Raw genomic sequence first — 18,469 nt, forward strand, 5'->3', positions numbered from 1 at the left:
CTAAATTCAACCCCATCGCTTGGTTACCTGAGGGCTACAACACCTGTCTGTTTGAGGTCGATGTAGGTTTTGAAGCTTCTGGAGGTCAGGAGGTAGGAGCCGCAGCACAGACACCTAAAAGACATCAGACGAGCTGACATCCAGGAGTACAGTGTGGGGGAAACCGGTTGGTCAGCTGTGAGGTTTGATGCAATAAGAAATGAGGAGCAAAAAGATGTCACTCTCTGACGCTACTCAGGGTTGTCCTCGTTCTTACTTTGTCTAATGAGGTCTGTGGAAGGGACAGAGGAGAAAACTGTCTTGGACTCAGGAGAGGAAGTGGGATGTGAGGGCAGCATACAACAGCCTTAAAGCTCATGCAGATTGCCCGGTGTTGGTGGCGCACGCCTTTAATCCCAGCACTCGGGAGGCAGAGGCAGGCCGATCTCTGTGAGTTCAAGGCCAGCCTGGTCTCCAGAGCAAGTGCCAGGATCGGCTCCAAAGCTACACAGAGAAACCCTGTCTCAAAAAACAAAACAACAGCAACAAAAAACAAAACAAAACAAAACAAAAAGCTCATGCAGATATACATTCCCCTGGGAGGCACATCGGCTTCGGATGCCTGACATGTGCTTGGATTTTTCTCCCTCTCTCCCTCCCTTCCCTTCTCCCTCCTCCCTCCCTCCCTCCCTCCCTCCCTCCCTCTGATTCATCAATGTAATCACAAAGAGTTAACATAGGTTTGACAGAGAGAAGAGAGGTAGGAGGCGCTTTTGTTTTCAGTTATTTCCTCCACCAGGATAAAAAGACTTTCTTAAGCATAAGCAGGCTCTTTGCAAACATCAGTGGGAGCCCCAGACAGTAAAGGTACAGGCAACAGTCAGGTATTGTATCCACAAAGCCTCTGTCCCAGCAGGCTATAGTGGGTTTCATGACTCCGTTGTGCCTCCCCCTGGCCCACTTCTCTGTTTGAAGTGGCTGGGCCCACTGCCTCCACCTGGAAACTGATAAGACAAACTCTGCGGGCTCTCATCGTTTTCCAATACAAACAGGGAAGCATGCTGTCGTGTTGTGGTACAGGAGCTGCTGGCTGGCAGGGTCTCTGAAGAATCAACATGGCCTCATTTCTGCCTCCTCTTGTGTTCCCAGGATGATTCTCAGCTCAAAACTAATAAAATCAATGTGTTCTTGTAAATTAACAAGTATAGACCCTCCCCACATTCTTAAAACCTGATGTGCCAATTTCAAAACAATCCCCTCTGCTCAGAAAGCAACTCTGCAGGGCAGTTTGCAGGAAGGGCACAGTCTAGAAAGTGGTTGTGACATTGTGGGCTTTGTTCATATTGAGGATAATTGTACTAGAACTCGCCCAGTACCACTGTGAGTCAGGCTCTGTACTTGTTATTGGGATGGGGCCTGAACATCATCTACTCTAAGGGACTCGGGTTAATGTTGAGGCTATTGAAAAGATGAATTGAACATGGACAGTGTGGAGTTAAAAACATCTGTCATTAAATGCTACAGACAATTTCTCAAAGATTTCCTTTTTATCTCTTTGCTAGGAAAAGGACATTTAATATGCGAATTACTATTCTGAGTGGCTGTAATTAGACTAGGCAAACTCAGCTGACATAGCCTTGAGATTTAGTAGATTCTTTTTCAGAGATCCACTGCACAAAGACCCTCAGTGGGATATGTGGGATCTGAGGAAAGTTTAGTTTTGGTTGTCTCTCTTGAAGTTCCTTGTTTTGTGTGTTCGGACTGAGGAGATTGTATCTGTAGAACTTTCTATACTTGTGTTTCAAGCAGATTTACATCAAAGCAGAAACTTCATTCCAAGTGCGAGTCCCCTGACTGCCAGGTTGCGTCCTATTATTTTGCATAATGTAGCCTCCCCTCAGAATAGCGTGGATCCTGTAACCATTTCCTCTGGGTCACTTGGAACATCTGGAAACATCTCCTTTGAGTCTGAAGATCCAGGAGGGAATGTTAGACGTGGAACTAATCAGTTTTCCGAGGTATGTGCATGTCTGAGACAACTGTCCTCTTGTGGCTTTCTTCATCTCTTTTTTTATGGCGCATCCTTTTACTGGCGTAACAGCCTCTAAGCAATGAGCGGTCTTGCAGAGATTTGCCCGGCAGCTCACCTCTCTCGCTTTCCTTTTGCCTTCCTGACTCTAGACCCTGGCAGATTTGGCATCCCCTTTGTGTGTACCACTTAGTTGGTCCCCAGGACTGTAAAGACACCCATCCTTGTATCTTCATCAAGGGGGAGCTCTGATTTGAAGAAACAGAGAGCTAATGAGTGAGGAGGTTGATGTCCTTGAGAACTTCCTATGTGACAGCTCCAACAGATTTATTCAGGTGCAGTGATCTCCAACCCTGGGTTCATTTCTATGTCCCCAGCAGGCATGAATAATCTTCAGCAAACAAACAGTCCTGCCAAAGGGCCTCCAACGGATCCTCAAGACACAGCAACAGTTCTTGGCTGCTGGATCAGTAAAATTATCTATTTCAAAACAATCCTAAAATAAAAAAAAAAAAAAAAAGTGAGAGGGGGGAGAAAAAGAAGCCAACAAAGGGGATAGTGTTGTTTATGTAACTTTTTTGTAAGGTCATAAAGTTTTTTCTCTCTGGGCACAAGCTGGGTATGGTACATGCTCCCAAGCCTGGAGAGACTGCTTGGGAAAGCAAGGGTCCCTCTGGGGATTTTCCTTTGCTAATGATTTTAGTCCTTCTCCCTTGTGATTTTTTTTTTTAAATGTTCTGCTTCAAAGGCTCTTAGGAACCATTGTTGGAGGCTGGTAAGTCATGCATTTCTGTTGTCAGGGCCCTCCAGGAGGACAAGCAGGGTGATCTAGCAAGCAGAACAGATTTGTTGTCGCAGATAGGAGGAGGGCTAAGGGCCAGGGTAGCAGTTACCCAGTTTGTGTCTCTTGCCTTGGCTTTGGCATGCCCACCCAGATTTGTTCAGCTCAGGATGAACATCTCACATTCTCAGAGTCCCTGTTGCTTGCTACCACTTGGCCATGAGTGGCCCCTTGTATCTAACCTGACAGTTGAAAAATTAATGTTCCCAGAGCTCACCAAAAAAAAAAAAAAAAAAAAAAAAGGAAGATATAGTGTGTTTTGGGGAGGTGAAAACTTCACCACAAACTTTTAAGAAACCATAAAAATGAGGGTGAAGAGGCTGGAGAGATGGCTCAGAAGTTAAGAGCACTGGCTGCTCTCCCAGAGGTCCTAAGTTCAATTCTCAGCACCCACATGGTGGCTCACAACCATCTGTAATGAGATCTGGTGCCCTCTTCTGGCCTGCAGGGATACATGAGGAAGAAAAATGTATACATAATAAATAAATCTTTTAAAAAATGAGGATGTAAAAAATGAAATCCACAAATAAGAAATCAGACTGCTTGCTAAGTCTGCATAATTAATTAATCCCCAGCACTGCATAAACTGTGTAATGGAGCGTGCCTAGTGATTTTAGCACTTGGGAGATGGAGGCAGGGGATAAGAAGTTCAAGATTATCCTCAATTATATAGCGAGTTTGAGGCCAGCTTGGCTACATGAACCCTTCCTCAAAAAACAAAAATTGAATTCTTATGTGTTCAGAAGGTTGAGCTCTAGAAAAAAAAAATCAATGATGAGAGAGAACAAAGGGCATGCAGCCGCCTTAAACAAGGAAGCCAACTGGTAGTCATGAAGGGATCTTTGTAAAAATAAGTATGTCAGTATAGTGAGGGGGGAAAGAGCAGGTCAGAGTCAAGCTAGGTACAGCTCATGAGCAAATTCTCTTTGGGTAGGGACTAGTGACACAAGCTGGCTATGTAAATGTGGGAGGCAGTGGGGTCTGCCTGCTGTTTGAGCCATCCTAAAATACCCTCCCCTGGAATCCTCTTCCTTGGACATCCCCCTTTATAATGTCTCAGGTAGTAGCTTGGGTTGGTGAGTGAGGATGGAGCAGCTAACTGAGTTTCAGAGCAGCTGGATCTGTTTGCTGTGTTCTGTTCATTTTGTAGCAAGTGATTTTGTTGACCTTGCTAGTTATCAGTGAGAAGCATTTACAGCACATTTCAGCCACAAGTCAAGGTCCCATCTCAGGTCAGACTTTGACTGGACTCAGCCTTGGGCCCTGTGGTGGTTTGAAAAAAAAAAATGGCCCACAAAGGAATTGGTACTATTAGGAGGCGTGGTCTTCTTGGAGGAAGTGTGCCACTGTGGAGGTGGTTGAGCATATATGAGGTTTCAGATAAATTCAAGCCATGCCCAGTGAGAGATACCACTTCCTGTTGCCTGAGCAAGTATAGGGCTCTCAACTCCATCACCATGTCTTTCTGCACTCTGCCTTGTCCCACCATAATAGTGGTCTGAACCTCTGAATTGTAAGCAAGCCACTCCAATTAAAGTTTTCCTTTATAAGAGTTGCCATGGTCATGATGTCTCTTCACAGTAGTAAAAACCCTAACTAAGGCAGGCCCATTAGGGATCTAGGGCATACTTTTGGTTTACTGTGTTTTCTTGGATTAGTGGGAGTTTTCAGATAGATCTTAAATTTTAATTATACAGGGAGACTCTTCAGGACACTGGGAGGAATAGGATTTGGGGTGAAAAGTCATCTGTTGGTTCAAACCTTTTGGAAAATCCTGACAACTTTGTAACTTCTTCCCCATTAGGAGGAGGGTCTACCTGGCTTTAAACCCATGGGCTTAAATGATCCTCCAGTTGAACTTCTAGAAAAAATGGGTCTATAGACAGATACCTGCTAGAATTCTATTGCTGTGATGAAACACTGATGAAAATCAACTTGGGGAAGAAAGGGCTTATTTAAGTTTACAGTTTGTAGTCCATCACCCAGACAAGGAAGGACAGGAACTGAAGGCAGGAACCTCCCCAAAATGAGCTGGGTCCTCCCATATCAATCATCAATCAACAAGACACACCACAGGCTAGTCTGGTGGAAGCATTTTCTCAGTTGAGGTTCCCTCTTCCAAAATGACTCTAGCACATGTCAAATTGACATAAAACTAGCCAGGGAAACACCCAATTTCTTGTTACTTTTCTGTTGCTGTGTTAAAAATGCCATGACCAAAACAACTTATAGAAGGAATAGATTATTTGGGCAGGGGGATAAGAATCTATCATGGTGAGGATACACGACAGTAGGAGCCAGAGACACAGCAAGGAAGTAGAGACTGAAGGAGAAGTGGGCCTGGCTTTTTCCTCTGGGAGTCTTCTCTCAGTGATGTACTTCCTTCTGCAAGGCTGTGTCACCTAAACTTCCCAAACAACGCCACCAGTTAGGGATTATGTGTATAAATATCCGAGCCCGAGTTTGAATATCTAATTCAAACCACTACACTTATCTGTATTAATCATGGTTCTCTAGAGTCACAGAACTTATAGAATAGATACACAGACTATATCCATAGCATATATTCAATAGAATATAAGTATAATGGTATTAATTAGAGTGACTTACAGGCTGCAGTCCAATGATGGCTAGCTGTGAATGCCTAGTCCAAGAACCTAGTGGTTGCTCAGTCCCATGAAGCTGGGTGTCTCTTCTGGTCTTCTGTATATGCTGAGATCCCAAAGAGATAGCCGCTAATGCCAGTGAAGGGATGGATGTGCTGGGAAGGCAAGGGCAATCAGGCAAAGAGTGAACCAACCCTTCCTTCTTCCATTGCCCTTAAATAGGCTTCCAGCTGAGGGTGGCCCAGATTAAAGGTGTGTGTCATTTTGCCTCAAGATCCAGATCAAAAACCTGTGTCTTTCAGCCTCAAGATCCAGATAAAAGGCATGTTGTCTTTCTGCCCCAAGACTCAGATCACAAGTGTACCCTCCATTTCTGGATTGTAGTTCATTCCAGATATAGTCAAGTTGACAACCAAGAACAGCCATCACACCATGTGAGTAGTTTTTATTTTTAGTTATTTTTTTTAGTAAGCATGGAAAACTGTTCCTTTGACTGTCAAGAAAGTTTCTACCAGGCTTTTATTCCCATAACCCACACTGACAATATGGTTGATCATAGTGCAGTGAGCACCTGGTTCATCCTGCCCAAGGATTGGGGCTTTGACAGGAGTGTGAGCATCTCTGCCAGTTGGAGATTACATTTGAAGCTACTCCACTGCTGGAGCCAATGGGACGGTTCCTGAATGAAGCAGAAATCCTGAGATCAGGAAGACAGGTGAGGTCTGGACCCTGAGTCCAGGTTTTATGACACTGACCATTCACCTAAAATTGCTAATATTTAATGTTAACGGAAATGAATGTCAAGTTTTGTGCTTCTTGTGTCAGTGGAGTTCATTGCTGTACAGGCAGAGTTCATTCATTATGGAGATAGACTGTGTGGAATGCTTTCCTTCCCAGTTTCATCTGCAGTTAAGTACTGTTACATGATAGAGGCTCTGCCACTCATGTATTCATTCCTGAGTCTGCATAGAGATGCTAAGAAGCAGGGACCCCAAGTGTACTTCATGTCTGAAGAAGGGAGCCCTCCCTGTTTAGACACAGCAGGAGCTAGGGCTGATATCAGGTGCCCAGCGGTTGAGGATGGTGGTGGAAACTAGAGAGACTTTGCCCAGCAACAGCAATCATCTCATAGCATCACCTCCTATGGGCAGCCTGGCATTCTTTAGTTTAACATTATTTTGTAATTGACCTTTTTAAAATTTAAATTAGAAACAATCTTTTTTTACATGTCAATCCCAGTTCCCTCTGCCTCCCCTCCTCCCCTGCCCTCCACTGATCCCCTATCCCATCCGCTTTCTGTTCCCCAAGGAGGGTGAGGCCTTCCATGGGGGATCTTCAAAGTCTGTCATGTCATTTGGAGCAGGGCCCAGGCCTTCCCCCATGTGTCTAGGCTGAGAGAGCCATAGGGAATGGACTCCCAAAGTCCATACATACTAATCCACTAACAGAGGCCCCCTAGCCTGCCCAGTCCTCCTGACACCATATTCAGGGGCTCTGGGTCGCTCAGAATCTGATTCCCCAGATGTCTGGCTGGGGTCCATGAGTTCCCACTTGCTCAGGTCAGTTGTTTCTGTGGGTTTCCCCAGCATGGTCTTGATCCCTTTGCTCATCACTCCTCCATCTCTACAACTGGATTCCAGGAGTTTGGCTCAGTGCTTAGCTGTGGGTGTCTGCTTCTGCTTCCATCAGCTATAGGATGAAGGCTCTAAGATGGCATTTAAGGTAGTCATCAATCTCATTATTGGAGAAGGGCATTTAAGGTAGCCTCTCCACTATTGCTTAGATTTTTAGTTGGGGTCATCCTTGTAGATGTCTGGACATTTCCCTTGTGCCAGGTTTCTCTTAAACCTATAATGGCTCCCTCTATTATGGTATTTCTTTTCTTGTCCTCTATTCTTCCCCCAACTCAATCTTATATCTCTTTCATGTCTTCCTCTCCCCTCCTCTTTTCTTCTTCTCTTTCTCCTATCTCCCTCTCCCCTACCCCCATGTTCCAGTTTGCTCAGGAGCTCTTCTCCCCTTTCTCTTCTCCGGGGGACCATGTATGTCTCTCTTAGAGTCCTTGTTTCTTAGCTTCTCTGGCAGTGTAGATTGTAGGGTGGTAATCCTTTGCTCTATGTCTAATATCCATATATGAGTGAATACATACCATGTTTGTCTTTTTGTGCCTGGGTTACCTCACTCATAATGGTTTCTTCTAGTTCCATCCATTTGCCTGAGAATTTCAAGATTTCATTTGTTGTTGTTGTTGTTTTATTTTCCCCTGCTGAGTAGTAACTCCATGTGTAAATGTACCACATTTTCTTTATTCATTCTTCAGTTGAGGGGCATCTAGGTTGCTCTCAGGTTCTGGCTATTATAAATAATGCTGCTACGAACATAGTTGAACAGTTGTTCTTGTTGTATAAATGTGCATTTATTGGGTATATGCCTAAGAGGGGAATTGCTGGATCTTGTGGTAGACTGATTCCCATTTTCCTGAGTAACTGCCATACTGATTTCCAAAGTGGCTGTACAAGTTGGCACTCCCACCAGCAGTAGAGGAGTGCTCCTCTTTCTCTACATCCTCTCCAGTATAAACTGTCGTTGGTGTTTTTGATTTTAGCCATTCTGTCAGGTGTAAGATGGTATCTCAGAGTTGTTTTGATTTGCATTTTCCTCATGGCTAAGACTTTCTTAAGTGTCTTTCAGCCATTTTAGATTCCTCTACTGAGAATTCTCTATTTAGTTCTATAACCCACTTTTAAATTGGATTATTTGGTGTTTTTGTGACTAGCTTCTTGAATTTTTTGTATGTTTTGCAAACAGCCCTCTGTCAGATGTGGGGTTGGTGAGGATCTTTTCCCATTCTGTGGGCTGCCATTTTGTCTTGTTGACTGTGTCCTATACTTTACAGAAGCTTCTCAGTTTCAGGAGGTCCCATTTATTAATTGTCCATCTCAGTGTCTGTGCTAGTGGAGTTATGTTCAGGAAGTGATCTCCTGTGTCAATTTGTTCAAGGGTACCTCCCACTTTCTCTTCTAAGAGGTTCAGTGTGGATGGATTTATGTTGAGGTCTTTTATCCATTTGAACTTAAGTTTTGTGCATGGCAATAGATATGGATCTCTTTGCAGTCTTCTACATGCCAGTGTCCAGTTATGCCAGAACCATTTGTTGAAGATGCTTTCTTTTTTCATTGTATAATTTTAGCTTCTTTGTTGAGAATCAGGTGTTCATAGGTGTGTGGGTTAATATCAGGATTTTCAATTCCATTCCATTGGTCTATCTGTCTATTTTTGTGCCAATACCAAGCTGTTTTCAGGACTGTCTTTATAATAGAGCTTAAAGTCAGGGATGGTGATGCCTCCAAAGGTTCGTTTATTGTTCAGGGTTGTTTTGGCTATCCTGGGTTTTTTTTTTTTTTTTGATTTTCCAAATAAAGTTGAATATTGTTCTTTCAAGGTCTGTGAAGAACTGTGTTGGGATTTTGATGGGGATTGCATTGAATCTATAGATTGCTTTCGGCCAGATTGCCATTTTTACTATGTTGATTCTACCTATCCAAGAGCATGGGAGATCTTTCCATTTTCTGGTATCTTCTTTAATATCTTTCTTTAAAGACTCAAAGCTCTTGATGTACAGGTCTTTCACTTTTTTGGTTAGCGTTACCCCAGATATTTTATGTTGTTTGTGGATATTGTGAAGGGTGATGTTTCTCTGATTTCTTTCTCATTCTGTTTATCATCTGCATATAGTAGGGCTACTGATTTTTTGAGGTAATTTTGTATCCTGCTACTTTGCTGAAGGTGTTTATCAGCTGTCGGAGTTCCCTGATAGAGTTTTTTGGGTCACTTATGCAGACTAGGTGGGTCCACTGTATGTAGGTGGGTCCACTCTATGCAGGCACAGGCCCAGAGAGATCCTGGGGTGATGGGGACCTTGGGCAGGAGTAGGGCTCAGGAGCCACTTATGTAAACTTTTATATCATCTGCAAATACTGAAAGTTTGACTTCTTCCTTTCCAATTTGTATCCCCTTGATCTCCTTTTGTTGTCTTATTGCTCTAGCTAGGACTTCAAGTACAATATTGAAGAGCTAAGGAGAGAGTGGACAGCCTTGTCTTATTCCTGATTTTAGAGGAATCGCTTTGAATTTCTCTCCATTTAGTTTGATGTTGGCTGTTGGTTTGCTATATATTGCTTTTATATTATTTAGATATGTTCCTGTTATTTCTGTTCTGTCCAAGATCTTTATCATGAAGGGACGCTAGGTTTTGTCAAAGGCTTTTTAAGCATCTAGTGAGATGACCATGTGGTTTTGCTTTTTCAGTTTGTTTATATGGTGGATTACATTGATGAATTTTCATGTGTTGAACCATACCTGCATTGCTGGGATGAAACCTACTTGATCATGGTGGATGATTTTTCTGATGTGTTCTTGGATTAGATTTGCCAATATTTTATTGAGTATTTTTGCATCGATGTTCGTGAGGGAGACTGGTCTGTAGTTCTCTTTCTTAGTTGTGTCTTTGTGTGGGTTGGGTACTAAGGTAATTGTAGCCTTGTAAAAAGAGTTTGGCAATGACCCTTCTGTTTCTATTGGGTGGAACACTTTGAGGAGAATTGGTATTAGCTGTTCTTTGAATTTCTGGTAGAATTCTGCACTGAAACCATCTGGCTCTGGGCTTTTTTTTGGTTAAGAGACTTTTGATGACTGCTTCTATTTCAATAGGAGTTATAGGTTTATTTAAATTGCTTATCTGTTCTTGATTTAATTTTGGTAAGTGATATCTATCCAGAAAATTGTCCATTTCCTTTAAATTTTTGAATTTTTTTGTAGTACAGGTTTTCAAAGTATGACCTGATGATTCTCTGGATTTTCTCAGTGTGTTGTTATGTCCCCCCTTTCATTTCTGATTTTGTTAATTAGCATGCTCTCTCTCTCTACCTTTTGGTTAGTTTGGATAAAGGTTTGTCTATCCTGTTGATTTTCTCAAGAACCAACTCTTTGTTTTGTTGAATCTTTGTATTGTTTTCTTTGTTTCTACTTTATTGATTTTAGCCCTCAATTTGATTATTTCCTGGCATCTACTCCTCCAGGGTGAGTTTGCTTCTTTTTGTTCTAGAGCTTTCAATTGTGCTATTAATTCTCTAGTGTGAGTATTCTCCAGTTTCCATGTGGACACTCAGTACTATGAACTTTCCTCTTAGTACTGCTTTCAAAGTGTCCCATAAGTTTGGATATGTTTTGTCTTCATTTTCATTAAATTCTAGGAAGTCTTTAATTTCTTTTTAAATTTCTTCCTCAGCCAAGGAATGGTGCAATTGGGTGTTATTCAATTTCCACTAATATGTAGGTTTTCTGCAATTTGTATTGCTGTTGAATTCTAATCTTAAAGCGTGGTGATCTGATAAGATACAGGGGTTATTTCAATTTTTTTGTATCTGTGGAGGTTTGCTATGTTGCCAAGTATGTGGTCAATTTTAGAGAAGGTTCCATGTGGCACTGAGAGGAAGGTATATTCTTTTGTGTTTGGATAGAATGTTCTATAGATGTCTGTTAATACCAATTGGGTCATAACTTCTGTTAGATCCTTTGTTTCTTTGTTAAGTTTCTGTCTGGTGGTTCTGTCTTGTGGTAAAAGGGGCATGTTGAAGTCTCCTACTATAAGTGTGTGAGGTTTTATGTGTGACTTGAGTTTTAGTAATGTTTCATATACCAATGTCGATGCCTTTGTGTTTGGGGCATAGATGTTCAGAATTGAGACTTCATCTTGATGGAATTTTCCATCTCTTTTGATTGATTTTAGTTTGAAGTTTAATTTGTTAGATAGTAGGATTGCTACACCAGCTTGTTTCTTGAGTTCATTTGATTGGAAAAATCTTTTCCAAACCCTTAACTCTGAGGTACTGTCTGTCTTTGAAGTTGAGGTGTGTTTCTTATATGTAGCAGAAGGATGGATTCTGTAGATCAACTGGGGGGATAGGTGTGTTATAATAATGTTAAATTGCTTGACCCATGATATAATTTATCATCCCATCCCTTAATATCTTTAGTTTCTTTCAATAATGGGTAATATTCAATGCACATATATTGTATTATTTTGTTAGATTTATTCTTAAGTGGTTCATGTGTTATTATTTGTTGACATATGATATTGTTTTTCAGTTTCTAACTGTTCATGGGTAGTCAATATCATTGCTTTTTAAAGTAAATCATATATTTTATCTGTCATTGTTATATAATACTATTTTAAGGTGTGTTATATTTTTTATGCTGTGGAACATTTATTTAATGGTGTTAAGATGTGTGTCTTTTGTTTATGCTACATTTATTTAACTCTGTGAATCTGTGATTCTCTGCCTGTCTAAAACACCTGATGGTCTAATAAAGAGCTGAACAACCAATGCAAGGCAGGAGTAAGGATAGGTGGGGCTGCCAGACGTAGAGAATAAATAGAAGGAGAAATCTGGGAAAAGGAGGAGCAAGAACAAGGAGAGAGGGTGCTAGGGGCCAGCCACTTTGCCACACTGCCAGCCGTGGAGTCAGAAGTAAAGAAAGTTGTACAGGAATAGAGAAAGATAAAAGCCCAGAGGTAGATGGGATAATTTAAGTTAAGAAAAGCTGGCTAGAAATAAGCCAAGCTAAGGCAGGGCAATTATAAATAATAATAAGCCTCCATGTGTATTTATTTATGAGCTGAGTGGTAAGCCCCCCAAAGAGTAAAGAGCCAAAAGAGTGAAAAACCAACATTTTGGTGTTCCAACATGGGGCTAGAGTAAAACCAACCAACAGCATGCCATATTTGTTGGCCTAAGATTTTTACTAATTTTTCTTATTATTTAGACATCTTCAAAATCTGTAGTGACCTTTATTTCTGATGTTGACAACTCATATTTTCTCCTCCCTCCCCACTAGCGGTGGGGCTCAAATCCAGGGCTTTGTGCACACTAGGCCAGCACTGGAGAACCAAGCTGTGCTCTGAGACCTTCCTTTCTTGATAAATTTGACTAAATGTTAATAAATTTCACTGAAAATCTCACAGAACTAGCTTCTGGTTTCATGGATTTTCTGTTTCATTTCATTGTTTTCTGTTCTTCATCACTTCTTCCCTTCTGCTTGTTTTGCTTTCATCCAGTTCCTCTTCCCCAGGCTCTAGTGCTGGGGCTTCACTCATCAATTAAAGTCCTTTCTTCTCTTTGAACACAAGCACTTAATACTATTGACTACTGAGAGCAAAAAACATAAGTATTTGACATGGGATTAATATACATAGAGGTTAAAACTAAAGCACTGTTCACAATGGGAGATGATGGATCAGTGGATGAGTGCTTGCTGCTCAAGCATGAGTTCAAATCCCTAGAATACACACAGAAGGTGGGAGCGGTGGAACAGGAACTGTGACCCCAACACTGGGGAGTTTTGAGTGACACACAGGCAGGAGGATTGCTGGTGTTGGCTAGTCACCAGCCTAGCTCCAGGTGCAGCAGAAAGATCCTGTCTGGCCTTCACACAGAATGGGTGTACACACAACCCCCCCATACATATACACACTCATACATGTATACACATACACACTCACACATACACATACACACAGAAATATGTGGACAAAAGACATGAGAGGAAACCAAATTATATAGTTATAAGATATACCATCTGGTCAGACATGTTGGCACACACTTGAAATCTCAGCACTTGGGAGGTAGAGGCAGGAGAATTACAATGTGGAGGCCAGCCTGAGCTATAAGACCCCTCTCAAAATGAAAACTGAAAAAATGTGTGTAAGAATACTATTTTTGCATTCTCTCAAAAAAATCTTTAAAATACATTGTTACAATAAATCTTTTTGCCAAAAGCCGCCTGAGCCCCACCGCCACGTGCGAGCTTTACGTCAGCCGCCTGCCAGAGTTAGGCCCAAATGAATACACAGAGAGACTTGTATTAGTTACAAAGCTACTTGGCCAATGACTAGGATTCTCATTTGTTAGCTCAGTCTCAATTACCATACATCTATATATTTTATGGGACTTATCTTATCGGAGGCCTTATTGGCGTCCCTCCTTGCTGGTGAATCACATCGTGCCGCTGGAGCAGGAGCCGAGGGGAAAAAAGAGAGACACTTCCTTTTTCCTCTTCTTAAATATGAGTCTCCTTGCTATGTCACTTCCTGTCTGGAACACCACTTCTCTACTACATTTCCCAGAATCCTCTTTGACTCCTAATCCAGCCTAACCTGCTGTCTCATTGGCCAAGCAAGTACTTTATTTATAAACATACACAGAAGTATTTCCCCCATCAATACATAAAGGACAACTGACAGAAACCAAAAGCAAAACAGGCAAATCTACAACTCTGTATGGAGAACGAAAGATGCTCTCATTCTGACATTTGATGCAATGACATAGATGCCTAGAACACCAGAAGCTAACGTCTCCTCACTGACAGCACCAGAACACTCCAACCAGAAAGTACCAGGCTAAATTTTCTCCAGTGCACATGCAACAGTCATCAAGAAGGACCATATTTTAGGCCATAAAACAAACCAACTTTTAAATTAATTGGAATCATACATAGTGTATTCTTTGAACTCTATGAATTAAATCAGAAGTCAAAAACGGAAAGACATTTAGAAAATGTACAAAGATTTGGAAAGGACGCACCCCATTTCTAAATAAGCTCTGGGACAAATAAGAGCTTTTGGGAGAAATTAGTAAATATTTTGCATGTAGTGAAAACAAAGACATCACATATCATAATCTGTGGGATGTGCAGCACTCTCAGGGTCCAGTTTACATATTTCTGTCTACCTGTCTTCAAGATAACCGATTCTTTTCTCTGCCATGTTTGGTCTTCTAATAAATCCATTAAAGAAATGTTTTATTTCTCATATCATGTTTTATTCCAAGAATTCTCCCTTGAGTTCTCAAAATGAATGTTTATTGATGTTTTGGGCCTCTCTATTTGTAGGTGGTGTTCACTATTCCATCCGGTTCTTAATTATAGCTGCTTTCACCCTCCATCCTTAAACGTGATGAATCAGATTCTGTTGATGGTTCTATACCATTTTCTCTCTGTTTTTGGTGAGACAGGGTCTGGAACTCTGGCTGTTCTGGAGCTTACTATGTAGACTATACTGGCCTCAAGCTTACAGAGATCTGCTTGTTTCTGTCTCCCAAGTGCTGGGATTAATGGCCTGCACCACCATGACCATCTTGAAAATGTGTTTTGGTTTTCACTTTCCATGGCATTTGTGATTTGTCCTTGGATGCTAGACCCTGTAGAAGAGGAGAGACTGCAGTGAATCCAAGGAGGTAGTACTTCATCCATCAGGCTCTAAATATGAGGATCTGAAGTTGTCTTGGTAACAATTTAGTGGGGTTTGTTTATTTGCATCTGCCATAGACATCACCTCCTCTGGGTTGAGTGCTGTTAGTCTCCAGCCATGCCTAACATGTAGCCCTGGTCACAAGCATCCCAAGATGGCTATGAGTATAGCCCAACACACTTGATGATAGCATCATGTCAAACCACATGTTGGACACTACCATTTCTGCAAGTGGCCCCGGGGATGTTGTGATGTCTGTGATCTGCCCACAGCTTTTTAGGCCCTTGTGATCTGATACGTTCAACAGAAGCTGAACTCTTATAACCGGAAATATTAAGTCTCTCCATATTGTAGGGTGGAAACAATCACCTCTTGTGCTTTTCTACATCTTAAGTGGAAGCAGGGCTGCAGTTAGTATTTTTTTAATAACCCTGTTTTTCTTTTTAAGTCAGTTCTGCACATGTAAGAATTTTGCCTTTCGGAGGGAACAATGTATGGTAGTAGTTATGACAAAAGCTGTGTTCAGACACAGCTGCTTTTGAAACCCTGCTCTGCCACTTGCCTTGCTACTAACTTTATGAGCTTTGTGACTTAAGTGAATTATTTAACTGTCATTCAGTTTTCTCATTAGGAAGACAGGGTGGAATGAAATAATTCATATAAATACTCAGCACACTGCCCAACTGCTCAGTGCAGTGGGGAGTCATTATCAGATTTCAATTTTATGTGAATAAGCCCAGTGACATATTAAAAGATACCCTGGAAGCAAAAGAGATCAGAGTATGGAAGGTCATTTAGTAACAGATTCAAGTATTCATGGAAGTGATAGGCCTTGAAATAGGCTGCAGCAAAGGTAATAGAAGAAATAAATGGACCTGAGCCTGTTCTGTGTAAGCACTGGACCCCACTGTGGTGTCCCGCTCAGGTACTGCTCCACCATCTCTGTTAACTTGTGTTCAGTGCAGTTCCCACAGAGCCCTTTGGCTCTTTGCTTGACTCTCTTTCTCTCCCTATTTGGCTGCTTTGAGAGATGGGCTGGGTTGGGTTATCAACAGTATATCCTGTGTACTCCGATATACGGCTATCAGGCAATTCACTGAATTAACTTAGTGAAAGTTGTTTTACTTTCTTTCTCACTACCATGGTCATTGTTAAAATTGTCCATAGCTAAATATTCATTCAGCTTGGGGGTCATTTCCATTTAAGTTACTATGCCAACATGAGTAGCCCCTCTTGTCTGATTTTGGGCACACTGGTACAGGCACAACTTTTCCTTTTCTTCTTTTCCCTTTCTTCCTCTTGGATGCTAACCAGAGCTTGAATATTCTTGCCTGGTACTTAGGCCTCTTTACTGCTTTCTGAAGTTAAGGTAGAGTCTTTCTGTTGTGTGGCTCTGTGCCAAACTTCCATGCCTAACTCTAAGGGACATGGCTTTTTCTATCCTCTCCATCTTTCCTGCTCTGGCCAGTTGCTAAGATTCACAGCTTGCTTGCCCTCTGATTTTCCTTTAAGCTCTAATAAAATCATCTTCAAGTATCCTTCTAGACTATTCCTAAATCCTCTTATTAATGAGACTAAGAACCCTAAGCGATAGGGGACAGGAGGTTTCTAGTTTTGCTAGTAACATGTGGTACTCCAGATGGGACTCCTCAAAATTTGGTAACAATTGTAATATTAAATATGGACATGTAAATGCATTTGACGACCCTAATGAATGACCATGGAGGATGATGCTGGGGACTTGAAAGACTAGAGAGGTAGCCTATAAGATTAGAAGCACAGGGTTCTGTCATTAGAATGCCTGCCGCGTGTCTCAGCTCACTAACACTGAGAAGCATGACCAGGGAACATTGCGAACCTGTGGATTTTGCCTTCCTGTTCCTTTTCGTTTTTTTGGTAAAACTGTATTATCTATTGCCTATGTTTTTGTGACTGTAGTTATCTTTGTTGGGTTGGAGTTTTTCCCTCCAGAACTTTCTGTAGTGCTGGATTTGTGGATATGTATTGTTTAAATCTGGTTTTGCCATGGAATATCTTGTTTTTTCCATCTATAGTGATTGAAAGTTTTGCTGGGTAGAGTAGTCTGGGTTGGCATCCATGCTCCCTTAGTGTTTGTAGGATATCTATCCAGGACCTTCTGGCTTTCAAAGTTTCCATTGAGAAGTCGGGTGATTCTGATAAGTCTGCCTTTATATGTTACTTTACCTTTTTCCTTTGCTGCTCTTAATATTTTCTCTTTATTCTGTAAGTTTGGTGTTTTGATTATTATGTGTCAAGGGGACTTCTTTTTGTGGTCCAGTCTGTTTGGTGTTCTGTAAGCTTCTTGTACTTTCATAGGCATATCCTTCTGTAGGTTGGGGAAGTTTTCTTCTATGACTTTGTTGAATATGTTTTCTGTACCTTTGAGCTGTATTTCTTCACCTTCTTCTATACCTATTATTCTTAGGTTCAGCCTTTTCATGGTGTCCCATATTTCCTAGATATTTTGTGTTAGGGATTTGTTGGACTTGAGGTTTTCTTTGGTCGATGACTATATATCCTCTAGCGAGTCTTCAACAACTGAGATTCTCTCTTCCATCTCTTGAATTCTATTTGTTATACTCACATCTTTAGTTCCTGATCATTTATCCAGCCTTTCTATTTCCATCATCCCCTCATTCTGTGTTTTCTTTATTGTGTCTATTTCAGCTTTCATGCCTTGAACTGTTTCCAGTGCTTCCTTCACTTGTTTGGTTGTTTTTTTCTTGGCTTTCTTTAGATTCTTTAAGAGATTTGTTTACTTCTTGAATTTTTTGGTTTGTCTTTTCCTCCATTTCATGTAATTTTTTGCTTGTTTTTTCTTGTAGTTCTTTAAGGGATTTTCTTGTTTCCTCTTTAAAGGTCTCTATCATCTTTCTAAGATAATTTTTGAGCTCCATTTCTTCTTCATCCTCTGCGTTGGGCTTTTCAGATCTTGCTGCTGTGGAGTCCCTAGATTCTGGTGGTGTCATATTGGTCTTTCTGTTGTTGAGTGTGTTCTTACTCTGTCTTCTTCCCATCCCTCTTCCAGTGGGTGCAGGAGGGGTCTCTCCCTCTCTCCGGTGGCAGGCAGAGGGCTCAGCCTCTGGCGGCAGCTGGATGGCAGAGGGTGATGGGTGGACAGGGGTGAGGTGTGTCCAGACTCAGGGTGGGCCTTCTGGTCTGGGCAGGTCCACTCTTGTGTGGGGGGGAGAATTTCAGGCAGAATCCAGCAGGGGTTGATGGAGGAGGTTGGGGAGCAGAGCAGTGCACAGACTCACCTGAGGCTCGGGCACCCGCCACAGGACCACACATTATAATTTTAAAAAATAATTTATTTTTACTTTGTGTCCATTGGTGTTTTGCCTGCATGTATGTCTGTGTGATGGTGTCAGGTCTTGGAGTTACAGACAGTTGTGAGCTGCCATGTGAGTGCTGGGAATTGAACCTGTCCTCTGGAAGAGCGGTCAGTGCTCTTAATCTCCAAGCCATTACTCCAGCCCCCAAACTATAATTATTTTAGTGGATTAGCTAATATGTCAGCTCCACATCCCCTCTTCTCCCAAGAATGCAAACTTCTTAAGAGTATGTGCCAATCTTCCCCTTTTCTGTGACAAAATACAACCTGAGGGTGAAATGGTTGGTTCTAGTTCATAGTTCAAAGGTCAACATGGAGGTGAAGTTAAGATGGCAGGAGCTTCAAACGGCTG

At 41.7% G+C, this 18,469-nt stretch overlaps 1 long non-coding RNA gene across 1 annotated transcript; it reads right to left on the minus strand.

Annotated features, from left to right (window-relative positions):
* Positions 1 to 734: 734 nt before the first annotated feature.
* Positions 735 to 6,726, minus strand: LOC103160811. The gene is made up of 2 exons (XR_003485391.2): positions 5,460 to 6,726; positions 735 to 2,504 (listed from the first exon to the last, which is right to left on the minus strand). It is a non-coding gene; the product is annotated as an uncharacterized LOC103160811 (long non-coding RNA).
* Between the last annotated feature and the right edge of the window lie 11,743 nt (positions 6,727 to 18,469).

This window comes from Cricetulus griseus, chromosome 5 (genome assembly GCF_003668045.3).
Source record: "Cricetulus griseus strain 17A/GY chromosome 5, alternate assembly CriGri-PICRH-1.0, whole genome shotgun sequence".
NCBI classification, from domain to species: Eukaryota; Metazoa; Chordata; class Mammalia; order Rodentia; family Cricetidae; genus Cricetulus; species Cricetulus griseus.